The sequence below is a fragment of the Babylonia areolata genome, chromosome 12, assembly GCF_041734735.1.
Source record: "Babylonia areolata isolate BAREFJ2019XMU chromosome 12, ASM4173473v1, whole genome shotgun sequence".
Lineage (NCBI taxonomy): Eukaryota > Metazoa > Mollusca > Gastropoda > Neogastropoda > Buccinidae > Babylonia > Babylonia areolata.
The window spans coordinates 29,554,392-29,572,850 of NC_134887.1; positions in this window are offsets into that span (position 1 = coordinate 29,554,392).

Below are 18,459 nucleotides of genomic sequence, written 5' to 3' on the forward strand. Positions count from 1 at the left end.
TATATGTTTGAGATGATTCTACTGGTTTACTACAAGACCTGAAGTACATTTTTTTTTCTTTTTCTTTTTTGGATAACCAATTCCTCTTCCTTTGGAATGTGTATGTTAAATCATGCTTATACAAGATTCTCTTGTATTCTATATGGTGCTTAAAATACTTAATTTTCATTTTTTTGGTAGTTTTATATATACATGTGTAAATGCACAAATATAATACTGTATGATATGTACAGACATGTGAATATACACATGCATGTTTACCTAGGGCTTTTTTTTTTTTTTTTTTTTTTTTTTTACCTAGTACTGGAGGAAAACAAGTGACGGTAAATAACTTTTGTCACAACGAAAATGACTATAAAAAAAAAAGAAAAAAAAAAGTGTGCATCTGTATGTGTGCATGCATGCATGTGTGTGTGTGTGTGTGTGTATTGTGTGTGTGTGTGTGTGGAGGTGGTGGAGGGATGGGGGCGTGAGACTCACAGACACAAACACGACTTGAGTTTATTCATCCCTTGTGGTCTCACCAGACGTTTTGGCAGAGGCAGTGAACTATTATACCCATGGAATATGATCAAGAGACACCACTTAGCGATATTGCACCACCTACCCCCTCCTACCATCTTGCATCCTTCACATCCCCATGCTTCCCCAAACTCCCATTTCACCCCCCAAAAAACAAAAATTTTCCAACCATAAAATAGAATCACAAAGCACAAAAAATGATATTAAATAAATAAAATAAAACAAAGTATTAATAAAAAAGGAAGGTGACTCCATGGTTAATTCATGAATCATCATGACATTTAATTCCCAAAGCAACAGTAATACATAAAAAAAAAAGAATAAATAAAAAGTTACTTTAAAGTTCGTTAGTGATGATAATGTGACTATTATGTAAACATAATCAGACAGAATATTAATACAAATAAAAAGTTATTCTAAAGTTCGTAAGTGATGATAATGTGACTATTATGTAAACATGAACAAGACAAGAATATCAATACCTTACTCACTCATGTACTGTGCAAAATGTACTGCTTTATTTCTTGTGGATGACAGTATTTCCCATCACTGCACTTCCCAGACAAAAAAAAAAAAAAAAAAAAAAAAAAAAAAAAAAAAAAAAAAAAAAAAAGAGGTAATAATTTCCCTACAGATCTCCCTTATATGCAGGCCTTTGAGTAATAAATGGGGTTTACAACAGATGAAGATACAAAAATCCTTCTTTTGTTTTATATTTAAAGGATCTAATCACATTTAATGAAAATGAAATTTTTAATGAATCACAAGAGTCCTTGCTGCTTTTGCAGACAAAATAATAAAAATTTAAAAAAAGAAAGAAAAAGACTGAAGCATTGCCATTTATGAATGGTAACAGATGAAAAAGTATTGAATGTTTTCTTTCCATTTTCGCCATACCACAAATAAGACACAGTGTTACACACACAAACACACACACACAACCACACACACACATTTTTATTTTTATCTTCTTTTTTTTTTTCTCAAGGCCTGACTAGGCATTTGCTTAGCACATGTGGTGTAGCCTATATGGATTTGTCTGAACACAGTGACGCCTCCTTGAGCTACTGATACTGATACTGATACTCAAACACACAAACTTTTTTTTCATGACAGCGAAACCCATCTGGATTTAGCTTTCTCTTCCCACAGACATCTACATTTTCAGCTATTCATTTGAAAAATAAACAAAACAAAAAAAACAACAAACAAACAAGAAAACAAAACAATCAATCAAACAAAAAACACTTCTTGTATTCATGTAATTTGCTCTGGTACATTTTGAACACCAGAACACACACACACACACACACACTTGAACTGAGATACAGATGGTTTACCCAAAATGTACGCAAATGTCAACCGAAAATACAATCCATAAATATTGTAGATACTTTGTGATAAGTATGAACCATGTGTTAGCAACATTTCACCGAATAACAGCTTGAGAAAGAGGGGGAGAAAACATTACCAACAAGCACAAAAAATATCTGAATGGCATATCAGTGAACAAGACTGAAATAAACTTTACAAAACCTGTAACATTATTAAACAACAATTTTGTACTTTCTTTTTTTTTTTTTTTTTTTTTTTGTCGTTATCACAGCTTTTTTTGCTTTTAATAACTATTAACTGACAGTTTAAACTGCAAAATCATACATTCTTTTTTTTTTTTATCATATACTTGGCAACACACAATTGACATCAAAATCCAATGTGTACACAAACCCAAACTAAGTCAGCCTTTCCATGATGGTGGTCAAGTGTAATACATACAAAATTAATTCAAGTGAAAAATGAATTCGAAATGAAAGTGGAAGATAAAACAACAACAAAAAAACAAAAACAACAACAACAAAAAGCAGCATGAACAGACTTTCTCTTCCATACACACATTATCATCCACAAACAGACCCACACTCTCATATAAAAAAATGCACATGTACAACCATACTTTTTTTTTCCTTCACCTCATCTGCACACCAGAGCACTGCTGGAACATGAAGAGACAGTGTGGGTTGAAAACAAACACACACAACAATGAAGCACACAAACGGCCATAAAACAATCTGTTACAATCTAGTTACAATCTGTAACAGTGTTACTTGTACTGACACTAGTTACAATCTGTAACAGTGTAATTTGTACTGACACTAGTTACAATCTGTAACAGTGTCATTTGTACTGAGACTAGTTACAATCTGTAACAGTGTAATTTGTACTGACACTAGTTACAATCTGTAACAGTGTCACTTGTACTGACACTAGTTACAATCTGTAACAGTGTAATTTGTACTGACGCTAGTTACAATCTGTAACAGTGTTACTTGTACTGACACTAGTTACAATCTGTAACAGTGTAATTTGTACTGACACTAGTTACAATCTGTAGCAGTGTTACTTGTACTGACACAAGTTACAATCTGTAACAGTGTAATTTGTACTGACACTAGTTACAATCTGTAACAGTGTCACTTGTACTGACACTAGTTACAATCTGTAACAGCGTCATTTGTACTGACACTACTTACAATCTGTAACAGTGTCACTTGCACTGACACTAGTTACAGTTTGTTAGAGAGTCATTAGTACTGACACTAGTTACAATCACTTGTACTGACACTAGTTACAGTTTGTTAGAGTCATTTGTACTGACACTAGTTACAATCTGTAACAGTGTTACTTGTACTGACACTAGTTACAATCTGTAACAGTGTAATTTATACTGACACTAGTTACAATCTGTAACAGTGTCACTTGTACTGACACTAATTACAATCTGTAACAGTGTCACTTGCACTGACACTAGTTACAGTTTGTTAGAGAGTCATTAGTACTGACACTAGTTACAATCACTTGTACTGACACTAGTTACAGTTTGTTAGAGTCATTTGTACTGACACTAGTTACAATCTGTAACAGTCATTTGTACTGACACTAGTTACAATCTGTAACAGTGTCATTTGTACTGACACTAGTTACAATCTGTAACAGTGTCATTAGTACTGACACTAGTTACAATTTGTAACAGTGTCACTTGTAAAGACACTAGTTACAGTTTGTTACAGAGTCATTAGTACTGACACTAGTTACAATCACTTGTACTGACACTAGTTACAATGTGTTACAGTGTCACTTGTACTGACAACAGTTACAATGTGTTACAGTTTGTCCCTGTCACTTCGATTGACACTAGTTACAGTTTGCCATCTTGTCACCTGTACTGTCGCCAGCTATGATTAAGTTCAAGTGTCACTATACCCTGCCACACCCAATACGCAACCCTTGGGACCCCCACATGCACATACATCATGGAACAGAAAATACAAACCTGACGTCCAAATGTCACCACCCTCGCTTCTTTCATTCTTCTTAAAGCCTTCGGGGGTCACTGAAAACAGCAAAAATGGAGCATTCTGTGGAAATAGTCCCCCCCCCCCCTCCCCTCCCCTTAGCAATGAAGATTCACTTTACTTTAACAGTGGAAAGCAGCTTGGAACTGGAATAGCTGGGTCTTCAGAGAAGATATGAAAGGGGCTATGAAAAGTGTTCTGGAATGGTAAGAGTATGCTAAAAGGACATTGTTCTGACAGAAGAAGAAAGGAGATTTCGAGATCAGGTGTAAAGACCGAGAATGTCAAAGAGAGAGATATTTTTGGCCAGTGTCAGTGAAAGATGAGAAGCTGACTGAAGAGAGTTTGTACGAAATCCTAGACTGAACAAGGAAGATAATGCAAGAATATCTGAAGACTGGTTTTGAATACTTGGTAAACAGGGATGGCAAACTGACGAGTAATATATATCTAAATATATATACATGTGTGTGTGTGTGTGTGTGTGTGTGTGTGTGTGTGAGTGCTCACAAACAAGAAACAGAGCCAAATGGTTTGTTTTTTTTGTTCTGATTCAATACAATGAATACTTTCATAATCATACACACTAGCACACAAGGTAAAAGGATTTGCTTACTTTTATTTCACTGCTCATGTAAAACTGTAACCAGAATCCAAAAATATCCAGAATTCTCCATCACAGCTTTACACACAGACATGTCCAACCACACCCCCAGTGCCAGCAGTCCAAAGGGAGCTAACAAAGTTAGGTCCCTGTGAGGCCACTCAGCAAAGCAGATGCTGCACTTATTATTATTTATTATTGTTGCTTGTTGCTCATAGTCCAGCTGACCCCACAGGGCCATATCGCGACTGTCAAACCATACAAATGTTCAACCACGTCAACACAAAACTGTCACATTTACAACAAAAAAAACAACAACACTAAGAAAAACCCAAAAAACACAGTTCATGACGCAGTATTTCAACCATTTAGCTCCTAATGGCAAATAAGACTAGGCCATGCTGAGGACGCCAGCCATTCCGCTTAATTTATCATCCCCAGAATACAAAAAATCGTAAAAAAGGAAAGGAAAAAAACAATACCTTAAAGCAAAACAAAAAATACATAAAGGTCATACAGGCAAATAACACTGTGGAATAGGCAACTATTGTCCACCACTGTAGAATGGACGGCTAGTGCCCATCCCAGTGTTTACATCTCACTACTTAATCCCAGCAAAACAGCACAAATAGTACATCATAGACTACGGAAAAGAGAAAAAAAAAGTGTCAAGGCTTGCTTGAAAAAAGAAAGGGGAATGGACTGGGAAGGCAGAAAACGGAGACAACAGTGAAGAAAGAAAAATGGCAGAAAGAAAGAGAGTGACAGAAAAGAGGAAATTTCTTGCACAGAATTTCCAGAAGGTGGGTTGCTGTTTATACTGGAAGACCCCCGGAGTCCCCACAGGGGAATTTTCATGGTTTATAATCCAGCCCACTGCACAGGGCCGTATCAGGACTGCACAACTACACAACTGTCCAACCATGTAACACACAAAACTGTCATACATACATGAAAATCATTAAGATAAACATACAAACCACTGTTCAGGACACGTTAATTTAACCACTTACAGTTCACCACAACATCATCTTAACCACTAAGCTCCTCGGTCAATTAAAATTAGGCCATGCTGAGGACGTCAGCCCTTCCGCTTAATTTATCATCCCCATATTACAAAACATCATGAAAAAAAGGGAAAAAAAAACCCCAAAAACTTCTCAAAGCCAAACAAAAAACACATTAAAAAGACCATACAGGCAGATAACACTGAAGAATGGACAGCCAATGCTCATCCCAGTGTTTACAATCTCACTACCGAACTGCCAGATAGTACATCTTAAAGAGAGAAAAAAAAAACGTATAAAGGCTTGCTCAACGAAAGAAAGGTGAACGGACTGGGAAGGCAGAAAAAGAAGAAAACACAGTAAGAATGCCTAGTAATCCAGTCCAGAAAATTCAAACATTCAACCTGTATCTGACAATTCCTCAGCCCATCCACTGACAGTACACAAGCAAGTGCTTAGTCATCAAACAGGACAGAATCAAACACGACAAAGGGGGTGATACACCCACATTCCCTCAATAAATGTGCTCATCATGTTACGCATTACTAAAGTATAAGTCAAGTGCGGAATCACTTATAGTTTCTAATTAAACTGGATGCGTGTCCGGATTATCTTCTGATACATACGTTGTAAACTCACACACACACATATAAAAAAACAACAACCTCAAACACACACATTATACATAAAAAAAAACCCAACTCAAGTCTAATCCACACATGGCCCATCATGCAAATACACATCATACCAATAAAAAAAAAAACCCAATGCTTTCAGTTTCCATTAACAACCAATCCCATGCATCGAACCAATCCATATATATATATACACACACACATATATATATATATATACATATATACACACACACACACAAACACATATATATACAATATATACATATATATGTATAATATATAATACATGTATGGATTGGTTGATGCACGGGATTGATTGTAAATGGAAGCTGAAAGCATTGTGGTTTTTTTTTATTGGTATTATATGGTGTAATATATAAATATATATATAATATATACATATATATATATATATATAGAGAGAGAGAGAGAGAGAGAGAGAGAGAAAGAGATACATACACACATACATACATATCCCACAAATGCACACACACACGTTTTCTACAAACAAATGCATCCTACTCAAACAAAAAACATACATATGCATAGATCGTTCCACGCCAAAAAAAATCTTTCGTGTGACTGAAGCGTTTTCCGCGAAGGTGAGAAGACAATTATGCTCTGAAAACCGTCCAATCCCTGAAGAGGGCCCCAATGCACAAATGAAATCCTTCACATCAGCACTTTCAGTATCAGACTTTTGATACCCTTTCTCTGCACACAATGGATTAGCTGCTTCTAAAAAATAAAAAAAATAAAAATAAAAAGATAAAACGATGTTTTCTTCACTCACTGGCTGAACCTGAAGGACTGTCTTATTACTGTGTTGGTCACCCAAAACACTGGCCAACAACAGAGCAATGCTACTCTACTACCAGCTGCAGCTCACAGCACCAGTTTGACAGGCAACACCAAAACCCCCAAGGAGATCAAAACCATGAAGAAGAAAAGATCATCAACAGTCAAGTAACATCCATCCTGCTCTTTTCCACACCCAAAACCCCAAAGAGACGATAAAATAAAAATGTTAAAAAAAAAGAAAAAAAGAAAGAAAAAAAAAGAAAAAAAAAAAAAAAAAAAGGATAATGTGGGAAGATTACACTCCGTGACCCAGCAAACTGTCTTCGCACAATTCTCAACCTCCAGATCCCAAGACAAGAGGAGCTGCTTGCTGCAAGACTTTTTTTTGTGGAAAACGAAACACCTGGCATACTGTTTACTAAAACCAATACGTGAATCTACAGACGTTAAACCAAACAACAAACTGAAAAAAAAACAAAAACAAGTGGCCAACTACGTAACTCAGGAATCCAACCAAACACTTAGCAACCGGATGGACATCTCCAAATTCTAAGAAATTCAACAGTATCACAGGAAAGACTCTCACAAAGCAGATTGGAAGGGAGGTGCGAGGGGGTGGGGGGTGGGGGTGCTGGGGGGGGGGGGTGCTGGGGGGGGGGGGGGGGGGGGGAAAGAATATGGACTGACGCACAAACTGACGCTGGAAACAGCGGGGTACACGTGAAAACTGTATCCGAAACAATACTTAAAAGCTGAGCAAAACTGGGAAAACTGAGAAAGACGAAGCACCGACATTCTCCGCTTAAGCTCTTCTTCACATAGGAGTTCAGGACCAAAGTATGTAAGTACAATGCTTTATAAATCATTTTTAGAAACAGAAAAAAAAACCAACAACAACCCAAGGAAGTCTGCCATTTTCTTGATCACCATCTCTACTTCTGTTTCATACCACTACGTACAAACAAAATGCATGCATGAGACAACTGAATAATAATCTCTAAAAAAAATAATAAATCATTGCTCTAATTTTTTTTTTCTTTTAACTATCCAAAGAAAAAAACAAACTTTTCTTTTAACCCATACAGACACATAGTTCTACATGAAAAGGTGGTTTCTATTAGTATCACAAATGAAAAACTGCAGTCAGGACTGAGATTCATCACCATGTTCATACACACACACACACCACACACACACACTAATAACTCACACACACAAATAACTCACACAGAGACAATGTATGATACATGTATCAGCATATATATATGGATATATATGATGAAACTGCAGTCATACCACTGGCCCTCTCCCTCACAATGGCCCAATTGAAGTCACTGAAGGGAAGACTTCCAATTTCAATGTTTGCAAAGTATTTGTAAATAATGAAAGGGTTGTTTATATGTAATGTTGCCTACACTTTTACCCCCTGAACTATAGTGTTGTACCAAAAAAAAAAAAAAACAACAAATTTTTTTTTAAAAGAAGAAGAAAAAAAGAAAAGAAAACTGTAAACAAAAATGAACAATTAAATCAAAACACAAAGCTTCTGAGTTAAGTGCAATCTTCCTGCGTCCTGCTACCAATACTGAGGCTAATTCACTCTCACAAAGTGAAGCACACAACTTTCCCAGTGGAAACACACACACACAACCTCCCTCCAGATCCGGAGCGAGTCTGGCATGCAACAACAAATTACAGTTACTTACAGGGGGGGGGGGGGGGGGAGGGAGGGGGAATCCTTTTCCTAAAATTACGTTTAAATTAATATACATCACACCGTGACCCACTGGTGCCTACTCCGGCAGGGGTACTTTTCCCTGTGCAAACTACTACCCCTCTGAAGGGGAGAAAACCAAAGTCGATACGGCTAATTACCCCCCCACCCCCCCATTTCATTACCTCCCCTGTGCATGCCTGGAGAGCACTCTCTTCTTCAGGAAACCATCTTCAGTCCCTGATCTGTGCAACCACGCAGCTAAGTCTACACTGCATTTTCTTACCACTGTTTCTTTGACGATCTTGCATTGGATGCTGTCATGTCTTCTTAGTAGACTCATATGTCCTGAATAGCATTTTTAATCAGAGCCACATTCAGTCATGTGTGGCATTGTTGGTCAGTGGGTCGGTCACTGCCACAGTCGTCGTGTGATGCATGCTCGTTACACAGAACGTGACCAGAGATAACTTGTCCGACGAAGGATGAGAAGATATTTCAGCGACCTGGTTTTGGAGAAAGACGATTGGAGATGATGTCTGAGGCAGTGTGGGTGGGGGTGGGGGTTTTGGGAAGAGGTGAAGAGGTTGAGCAGAGGTGTTTTGATGTGGTCTGCATGTCCTCCTATTGAGGGCGATCTTGATCTTAAACCCAATCGCCCAAACGAGTAAAGTGGTCCTAAAAGACGATTGGGCTTGAGATCAAGATCGCCCTCATTAGGACATGCAGGCCACTGCAAAACACCTCTGCTCAACCTCTTCCTCCTCTACCCCCCACCCCACTCCCACCCCTACACCCACTGCCTCAGACATTATCTCCAATCGTCTTTCTCCTAAACCAGGTCGTTGCAATATCTTTTCATCCTTCGTCGGACAAGTTATCTCTGGTCACATTCCGTGTAGCGAGCATGCATCACACGACGACTGGCAGTGACCGACCGACCGACAATGCCACACATGACTGAAGCGCATAAAGCTTCAAGAATATGCGCTATAGCAAGAAGTCTTAATAAATAAATAAAAATGTGGCTCTGATTTAATATGCTATTCAGGACATCTGAATACCTGTGGCACTCTCATACACCCTCCTCCTTCCAACAGGTTCTTTATAATTAAGTCATGTTTAATATTTTTGGGTTGGGCAATTGTCTATGTTTGTCTTGTTGCACCCGATATAATTTCTTTTAACTGGACAATAAAATTATTCCTATCTTCTTATCATTTATTGTTGCTTATTGCCCAGCCGACCGCACAGGGCCATATCTGGACTGTCAAACCATACAGAATTAATGCTTAACTGCATCAACATAAAACTGTTACAAACACTCAAACCACAGTTTATGACACATTACCTTAACCATTTAGCTCCTTAGGGCAAATAAGACTAGGCTGTTCTGAGGACGTCAGCCCTTCCGCTTAATTTAGCCATACAGGCAAACAACACTGGAGAATAGACAGTTAGTGCCCATCTCAGTGTTTACAACTCACTACCTAATCGCCTGAGCAAAACAGCACTGAAACAAAAACTACATAAAAAGGCCATATAGGCAAATAACACTACAGAATGGCCAGCTAGTGCCGATCACTGCAGAATGGGCAGCAAGTGCCCATCTCAGTGTCTACAACTCACTTCCTAATTGCCAGAGCAAAACAGCACAGACAGTACATCAAAGACTGGAAAAGAGAAAAAAAATATGTGCCAAGGCTTGCTCGAAAAAAGAAAGGGGAAGATGACTGGGAATGCAGAAAATGCAAACAGCAGTCAGTAAAGGAAGAAGAAAAAAAAGAGAGAGGAAAAGAAATTTCCAGAAAGTTGGAATCCTATTTATACTGAAAGAACTCCCCGAAAGCCCCCATGGGGTAGGTCCCAAAGGTGTGACCAAGCAAAATTCCTCACTTTTCCCCATGCCAGACTGAACAATTTTCCATACCAAACACAGAGCCAAACTGAAATCTGAAAAAAAAAAAAAAAAAAAAAAAAAAATCTGCTTCACAGCTGAAAGATACTGGCCACATATCCTAGCTGAAGCTGGAATGTTCTGGTTATAGTTTCCCCATCACTGTATGTATGTTTGTTACACTCACTTTTTGCTTGCTTGCTTGTTAGTTTTTTATATATTTTTTTTTATTTTGGTTTTTTTTAACACATCAATTTCTTTGTTGAGTGGTACTGACCAAGACTTTTCCAGACCCTGACGGGCACAACATACTTTTCCACCAGAATGCCAACTAAATTCTGGGAAGCCAAAGTGGCACTTGACTGTTGTTTTGCTCCCAAACTACCAAAGGGACAATCTATATAATGATATAATTCTCTCTAAAAGAAAAAAAAAAGTTTAAAATATGTTCATTGTAATTCTCTCTCACGAAGTTAACAGCTAGCTTATTTTCATATTAGCTATGCATTTTCCATTACCAACAGCATGGCCAATGCATTCAATGACTGACTACTTTCCACTGAAGGAAAAACCCGCCCCTGTACACTTTCTTTAAAAACACATCTATAGAAAGTTTGCTGCACACTTGTTCTTTTAATACAATAATTAAAATACAGTGTTTAACAGGGAGAGGGGTGGTTCTGAACAATCAAGGTGCTCAAACTGGAAAAAAAAAAAAAAAAAAAAAAAAAATCAACAAACACATCAAATGTACCAACAAAAAAATTTCTTGAACCAAACACCACTGAATCAAACAACACAAAACACCTTGATCATTTGTAGTCTGAAGTGGCAATCTTTTTTTTGTTGCCGGTTCTCGTAACCTTCGTATTAGAACTGAAAGAATCCTAAAGGTTTCCTACCATCCCTGGTTGCTGACACTAACAGCAGAAGAAGTCTGTGACACAGGTAAGCAGCAGCAGCAGCAGCTTCCCTGAACAAAAACAGGGAACAGCCTCCTGTGTACCACAGAAATCCTGACTCAACAGCCACTTCAGTACCAAAAGGGGAGCGCAGAGAACTTAAAACTTTTTTTTTAGAAAGAAAAATCCGCTTTGGTTCCAAACTGAAGGGCTCAGTGAACACTTAAGGAGACAGAACAATCTGCTTTGCTTCCAAAGTGAAGGGCACAGACAATTTAAAATCATCTGCTTTAGTTGAAAAGTAAAGAGCAGAGATCTTAAGAGACAAAAAATAAATTTCTTCAAAATATGGTTTGATGAATACATATGCACACATACGTAAAGAAGCCATTAAAGTTCTTGAAAACCAATCACTTACACAGACACAGACAGATCTTTAACCCCTTGACTGCTGCAACTTGGTGAAGAGATCAGTGCGTGGCACCATTCTTATTCTTGTTGCTTACAGTCCAGCCAACTGCATAGGGCCATATCAGGACCGTCAAAGCATGCAAATGCTCAGCCACGTCAACACATAACTGGGCAGCTAGTGCCCATCCCAGTGTGTACATCTCACTACCTAATCGCCAGAGCAAAACAGCACAGATAGTACATCGTAGACTGCCGAAAAGAGAAAAAAAGTGTCAAGACTTGCTTAAAAAAAGAAAGGGGAATGGACTGGGAAGGCAGAAAAAGGAAACAACAGTGAAGATAGAAAAAAGGCAGAAACAAAGAGAGTGATAGAAAAGAGGAAATTTCTAGCACAGAATTTCCAGAAGGCGGGGATGCTATTTATACTGAAAGACCCCCGGCATCCCCACGGGGGATACGTGGCACCACTCTGAAGTGCACTTGCCATGTTCAGCGAACTTTATCAATGGTGTACTGGACAGTTTTGAACAGAACAAAACACAATACAAAAAGTCCAAATCAAGAATGGTGACAGACACATGGCCGGCAAGCTCAATCTCATGTCAGTGAGGTTGACCACCCTTCACCGATGAGCACACTCAGCAGCAGAAGCAGTAGTCAAGGGGTTAAGGATAAGTATGGCAATACTCAACAAAGAACAAAGCAACACCACGTTCCCATCTCAACATCTAAAACTGGTCAGAAACTTTTGAGCCGATGTCAGGGTATCCCCTCCCCTGATTCTGTACAAGTCTGGAGCATCTTCTCCCGAGTCCAGAGCACAATGCAACCAACTTTCACCCATCATTTATTTCCAGAGCCCAAACTTCAAAATGTTCAAGGGTATCTGGGGTTGTGGTTGTGTGCTTGCAGTCAGAAATGCTCTTTTGATTCCCACCCCGGGGGAGGAGGGCATTCTTGCAAGACCGAAAACTCAACTTGCAGACCCGACAATCTCCCAGGCACACAACATATCAGCACTCACTCTCACACTGTGGACATTGCCTTTCTTTCCACTACGGGGTATGCCACAGTGCATCATCACAGAATAGCTGTTGTTGGGGTTAAACGTTATAGTCATCAACAGGACAATCATGAACCCAATATGTGCCGCTTACACAGATTGCATATGGTACACATCACAAGCTGGTGCAATGGATAGTACAGAGGAGGTGCGCCGAACTATCTAACACTTGTTTCAACCTTTACAACATACAATCAAAATTCTGTACACAACTATCAACGGCCCTGTCTAAAGGCATCAGTCACTGTGCTGTGCTAGCAATATTGTACATGTCAGTAATCAACTATTTACTCACATTCTCAGTTCTCTGCATTGAATAGGGCAAGTCACTGATACAGAAACCTGGACATGGAAACGGGTAAAAAAAAAACAACAACAAAATTCGCACGCTTTTACTCCTATGACAGGTCACATTCACTTAACTGTAGCTTTCAAAATCTGATGCTGAGAAGCAACTACCAAAATACACACACACACACACACACACACACAGATAATGTACATGACCCTCTCACATATTCTCTCTCACTCCTACACACACACCCCCACACACCCACCCATGGTCACTTCCTTAAAGTCTACAGCATGTTACATGCATTAATCTGTTCTTTTGCCTGTGATTCTAGGTCCACAAAGTAAAAGAGCATTAAAATGTACACAGAGTATATAATGCTGGCAGAAGAAATACAATATTACAATAACATTTTCACATGAACTGACTAACTTTGACAGTCACTGTCACATCCACATCCAGAGGACATTTCCTACATGGTGATTAGCGTGACTCAACCATGTCCGCTAATGTTAAAAACATAGAATTAAAACAAATAAAACATCAATAGGAAACACAACTAGCACTGGTCCCTCTTCATGAAATGCATCCACACTGTGAGGCCTCAGTGCTGGATTGACATTGATCATTACACATTGCTAACCCAAGGCTAACACTGCACGGTCCTCGTATCCAACGTGCAAAAGGATGCCTCAGTAAAGTCTGTACAGTTATTCTGAGACATACAGAGCTCAAAACTTGATTCCTCACGGAAAGCAGTTTGGGGATGACTTTTAACAATCTATCCTCGCAAATCTACACACCCCCTACACGCTAAAAGCAATTGCAAGAACAAGAGCAACCGAGTTTTTGTATATGACATATTCATGTAACAAATATTAACAATGAAACAACTCTTTCATTACTTCTACATAAGCAGTATACAGAAGGATTCAAGGTGGCTGATAAGTATATCTTAAGGGGCAATGCAGCTCATGTTTGCTGTGGTTCAAGAAATCTCTTATTTAAAAAAAAAAAAGAAAAAAAGAAAAGAAAAAAAGAACGAGTGAATTAGGCTAAGAATATACTTGGTAAATCCACTGAACATTTAGGCTGAAACAAAACAGGTATAAAGGTTTTAAAAGCATAATCTACAGCTTATCTATGTGAGCCAGGCTGTCTTGACAAGAATTTTAAAAAAAACACCGACATCTTCCTCCTCTTTTTGCACAATGGCTTTTCACATCCGACATTGTGACAATCATTCAAAAAACAAAAAAACAAAACAAAAAACAAAAAAAAAAAAAACTTCCTCCTCTTTTTAACACACTGCCTCTTCCTCCAATCAAAGAAAACTCAACTTCTGTCCTCGACTTATGTCTGAGACTGTGTGCCATCAACATATGGCTGCATCAGTGGAGAGATGATGACGGCAAGATGACATTTAAAACGGCAAAGTAAAAAATGGAGGGGTGGAGGAAGGATTTGGGGGGGAGGGGGGTGTCGGGGGGTCAGCTGTTGTAGTGGGTTAGCAACAAACAAGAGAGACAAAGACTGCACGATTCACATGTGTTACCTTAACCCTCCTTTTCTAACAAAGGTAGGCTAATCCTGAATGAAACAAAAGTAACTACCTGTCCCACCATGTAAGCTTCCTGCAGCACATGAAGGTAGCTAGGAAAAGACCGTCATTACAAAAGTTATCACAGACAAACACGTGGGACACACAGACAAATCCAGGAGCAAACAACATGACACTGGACTCGAACAGAGGGTACACTGTTTGGAAAGCAGTTGAAAAAAGTTTAGTCTGTGCAACTAGCAGAACAGGAAACAGCTTCCTTACAGTGGCAATGCACCATAAAAGAACAAATAAACTGAAAAAAGAAAAAAAGAACCTGAAAAAAACCAAACAAAAAAAAAACCACACACACATACACAAACTGCCATGTCTGAAACTGAAACGGTTTCTTCAAAGTTGCAAAGTGCCACAAGAAAAAAGAAAAACTTCTTGGTGTTTATCTTTTATAAGGCTATGCTTGCAATGGACATGTATCTGCAGGGTTCCAATTTAACAGGTTTTTAAAACATTTTTTTAGTGTCAGTCGGGCACTCTAGACAAAACATTTGAGTGCCCAATTGTGGTTTTGGGTGCCAGCATAATAAAATGAAATAAAATGTGTTAAGGAAAGCCTTTCAGCCAGGCTTCATTGTACACACACTGGTGCATTGATTCGTACTCCTGCTGTTTATTCTTTATGTCATCCTGAGCTTTCGTCTCTGTTTTGGAAGCCTTTCTTTAACACTGAAGATGGGAAACACTGTTTGTCACCAACGCGCCATGAACGTTTACACCTGATCGCGCACATGCAAATATGCTGCTCCGTGAAGTGAGCTGCAGCAGGCGGCACTTTACATTTGGATCGACTGGTCAAGCTTGCTTTCTTGGTGTGTCTTTAATTAATTTTCTTTCACCTCTATCAATTTTTGAGTGCCAACTGGGGCACTCTCGACAGAAAATTTGAGTGCCTGAGCCAACTTCTCGTAACATTTGCACCTGGGCACCCACTAAATGTGAACCCTGATCTGACTTGTGCAGGCCTGACGAAAAGATCCAAAGAAGGATGATTCCCAGCACAAGGAGCAATAGACTTCATCTTTTAGACGAGTGTCACATTTCCAGGTTTTTTTCTTGGGTTTTGTTGTTGTTGTCAGAAAAAAGATTGAGTGTATGCATGTGTGTGTGTGTGTGTGTGTGTGTGTGTGTGTGCACGAGATTTTTACTCAGCTACTGCACAACCCTTAATTCATTTTCTTTACTACCAAATATATGATTTACTTTTCTTTTTCTTTTTTTTCAAATCATACAATTAAAAAAGTGTTACACTATGCGTGAATCTACAAAAATTGTCCAATACACTGAAATCAAATTCTTAAAAGGGGAAAGTAAAATACTGACAAAATGAAACCTGCCAACCTTTAACAAGGTATGCAAAATATCATTACTTAATCGTCTAAATTAATGCAGCAAAACAAGAGTCAAAGAGAAGCGTCATCAAACGTCACAACAAAACAAATGAAAATTTAGAATTTGGGGGCATGGGTGGAAGTATGCATTGTTAAGTTTTTAATCACAGAAAATCGGTAGTCAATATAATTTTGGAAAAATTTAAGTACCAACATAAATATATATACGATAGTCAGTCGTGTCCGACTATGACCATCAGAACAACAGAGAAGGCAACTGCTGTTCCGACTATTTGGGCTAGAATTTGATTATAGTGGAGAGTGTTTTGCCCAAGTTACATCCCCACTCTCTCGGCCAAGAGGGTTTTAGGTCAGTCGGCGTTGGGATGGTTCCCAAACGCCAACTAGCCCACAAGGCTGCAGCACTAAGAACCAGTGCAATTTTGCCTCCTAGTTTGAGAGTCATAGTCCTTCACAAAAGACTAAGCTGTAAATGATTTCCCACTGACTCGAGAAACCATTGATAATACAGCTCTCACTTTGCTGTTGGCCCAAATGTAAAACTTATGTCAATCTGTGATATAACACATGATTCCTCAATAACAGCAACAAAAAGTAAAGACGAAAAAGGGAAAGGAAACTAAAGAGTAAACTACATCCAAGTCTGCCTCACACACAGCACAGGACATGTGATGGCAGTTCACAGAAGAAGGAGGCTATCGTTTATATATTGTTGCTTTTTTGCCTACAAAGGCCCTATCGGGGCTATGAATACAGTCAATCCCAGAGAACCTGATAGAAAAAAAAGAAAGAAGGAAGGAAAAAAAAAAAAAAAAAAAAAAGTAGAAAAAAAAAGAAAGCAGAAGTACAGTCATATTCATGCTTATAAACCAAGCCTCTGATGTTGACAATTCTGTCAGCTTTTTCAGCAGATGATTAATAATGTAAACAAGAAATAAAAAAAATAAAAAGCTGCCCTGAACAAAAAAAAAGAAGTATATATATAATATATATATATATATATATATATATATATATATATATATATATATATATACCTTGGCAACAAAATATTACTATTTAGGTAATAAAAATGTCTAAATATCAAGTCCAGAAAGAGACACACATAACAAAAAAAAAGTATTCAAAGCTTTCCAGAAAAAACAACAAAAAAACAATGGCGAGTGGACCAGCAAGGCAGAAAATTGACAAGAAAAAAACAAAACAGGAACAGACATTAGACAGAAAAGGACAAAGCCCCAGAAACAAAGAGTGATAGAAAAAGAGGAAATTTCAAGCACCAAATTTCAGGTGGAAATGCTACTAAGGGACCCCAGCATCACCATGACGGGATGGATGAAGGTTTATGACAGTAAGCTTCGCTTCTGACACTGTTATGCCTGTCTACTCTTCACAATTTATTTCTATTTTGTCGGTGGAGGCAAGTGATGTTTGAAGTTGGCACTTTATCAACAAAAAAGAAGATAAAACAAACATTGAACAAACCCCCACAAAATGGGGATAAAGACAAAAATTATCTAGAAAGCATCACGAAACATACATCCACACTCATTGGAAAAAGACGAAAAAAACGTCACAAAATACATGCAGATACAAACCCAGATACGCTCATCCGAACAAAAAATCAAGTCGCATACGCTAAACACAGACACACTCATCCATAAAAAGTATGACACAGACACTCTCTGACCACACACCAAACAAAACATAACCCATGCAAATACAATTTTTTTCTTCAGGCCAGGCAGGATAGGAAAACCGTTACAATGCTATGTGCGTGGAGACGGCTGGTGGGTTGGAGGTCGCCTGGGGTGGTGGCGGAGGCTGCAGTGTATTGGACATAACGTTGACAATCACATTCTGTGAGTTCATGATCCATGACCCCCGGTTGTTGCTCCCGGTAGCCACGTAGACCTGGGGAATCTCGGGGCACTCCTTCAGCCCGTTGAAGCCAAAGCGCGGCATGCCAGCTGCCGCGGCAGACAGCAGCGCCATGTTGGCCGCTTGCACGGTGCTCCCCCCTGCTGGTACGACAACAGGGGGCGCACCGCCGGCGGTGGTCGTGTGGAAAAACGTGGGCACCATGGTGGTGGGGACGAGGGCGCTGGCGGCGGTCGGTGCGGAGGTCAATAGGGACTGGCCAACCACCCGGCCTTGGTGGGGGAGCGCCAGGGGCACCCGGGACACGCCCACTGACAGGGCGGCTGGCTGATGGGTGCTGATGATGCGCGGCCGGATGAAGCCTCCGCTGCTGCCGCCTGGAACAACGACGCTGCTGCTGCTGCTGC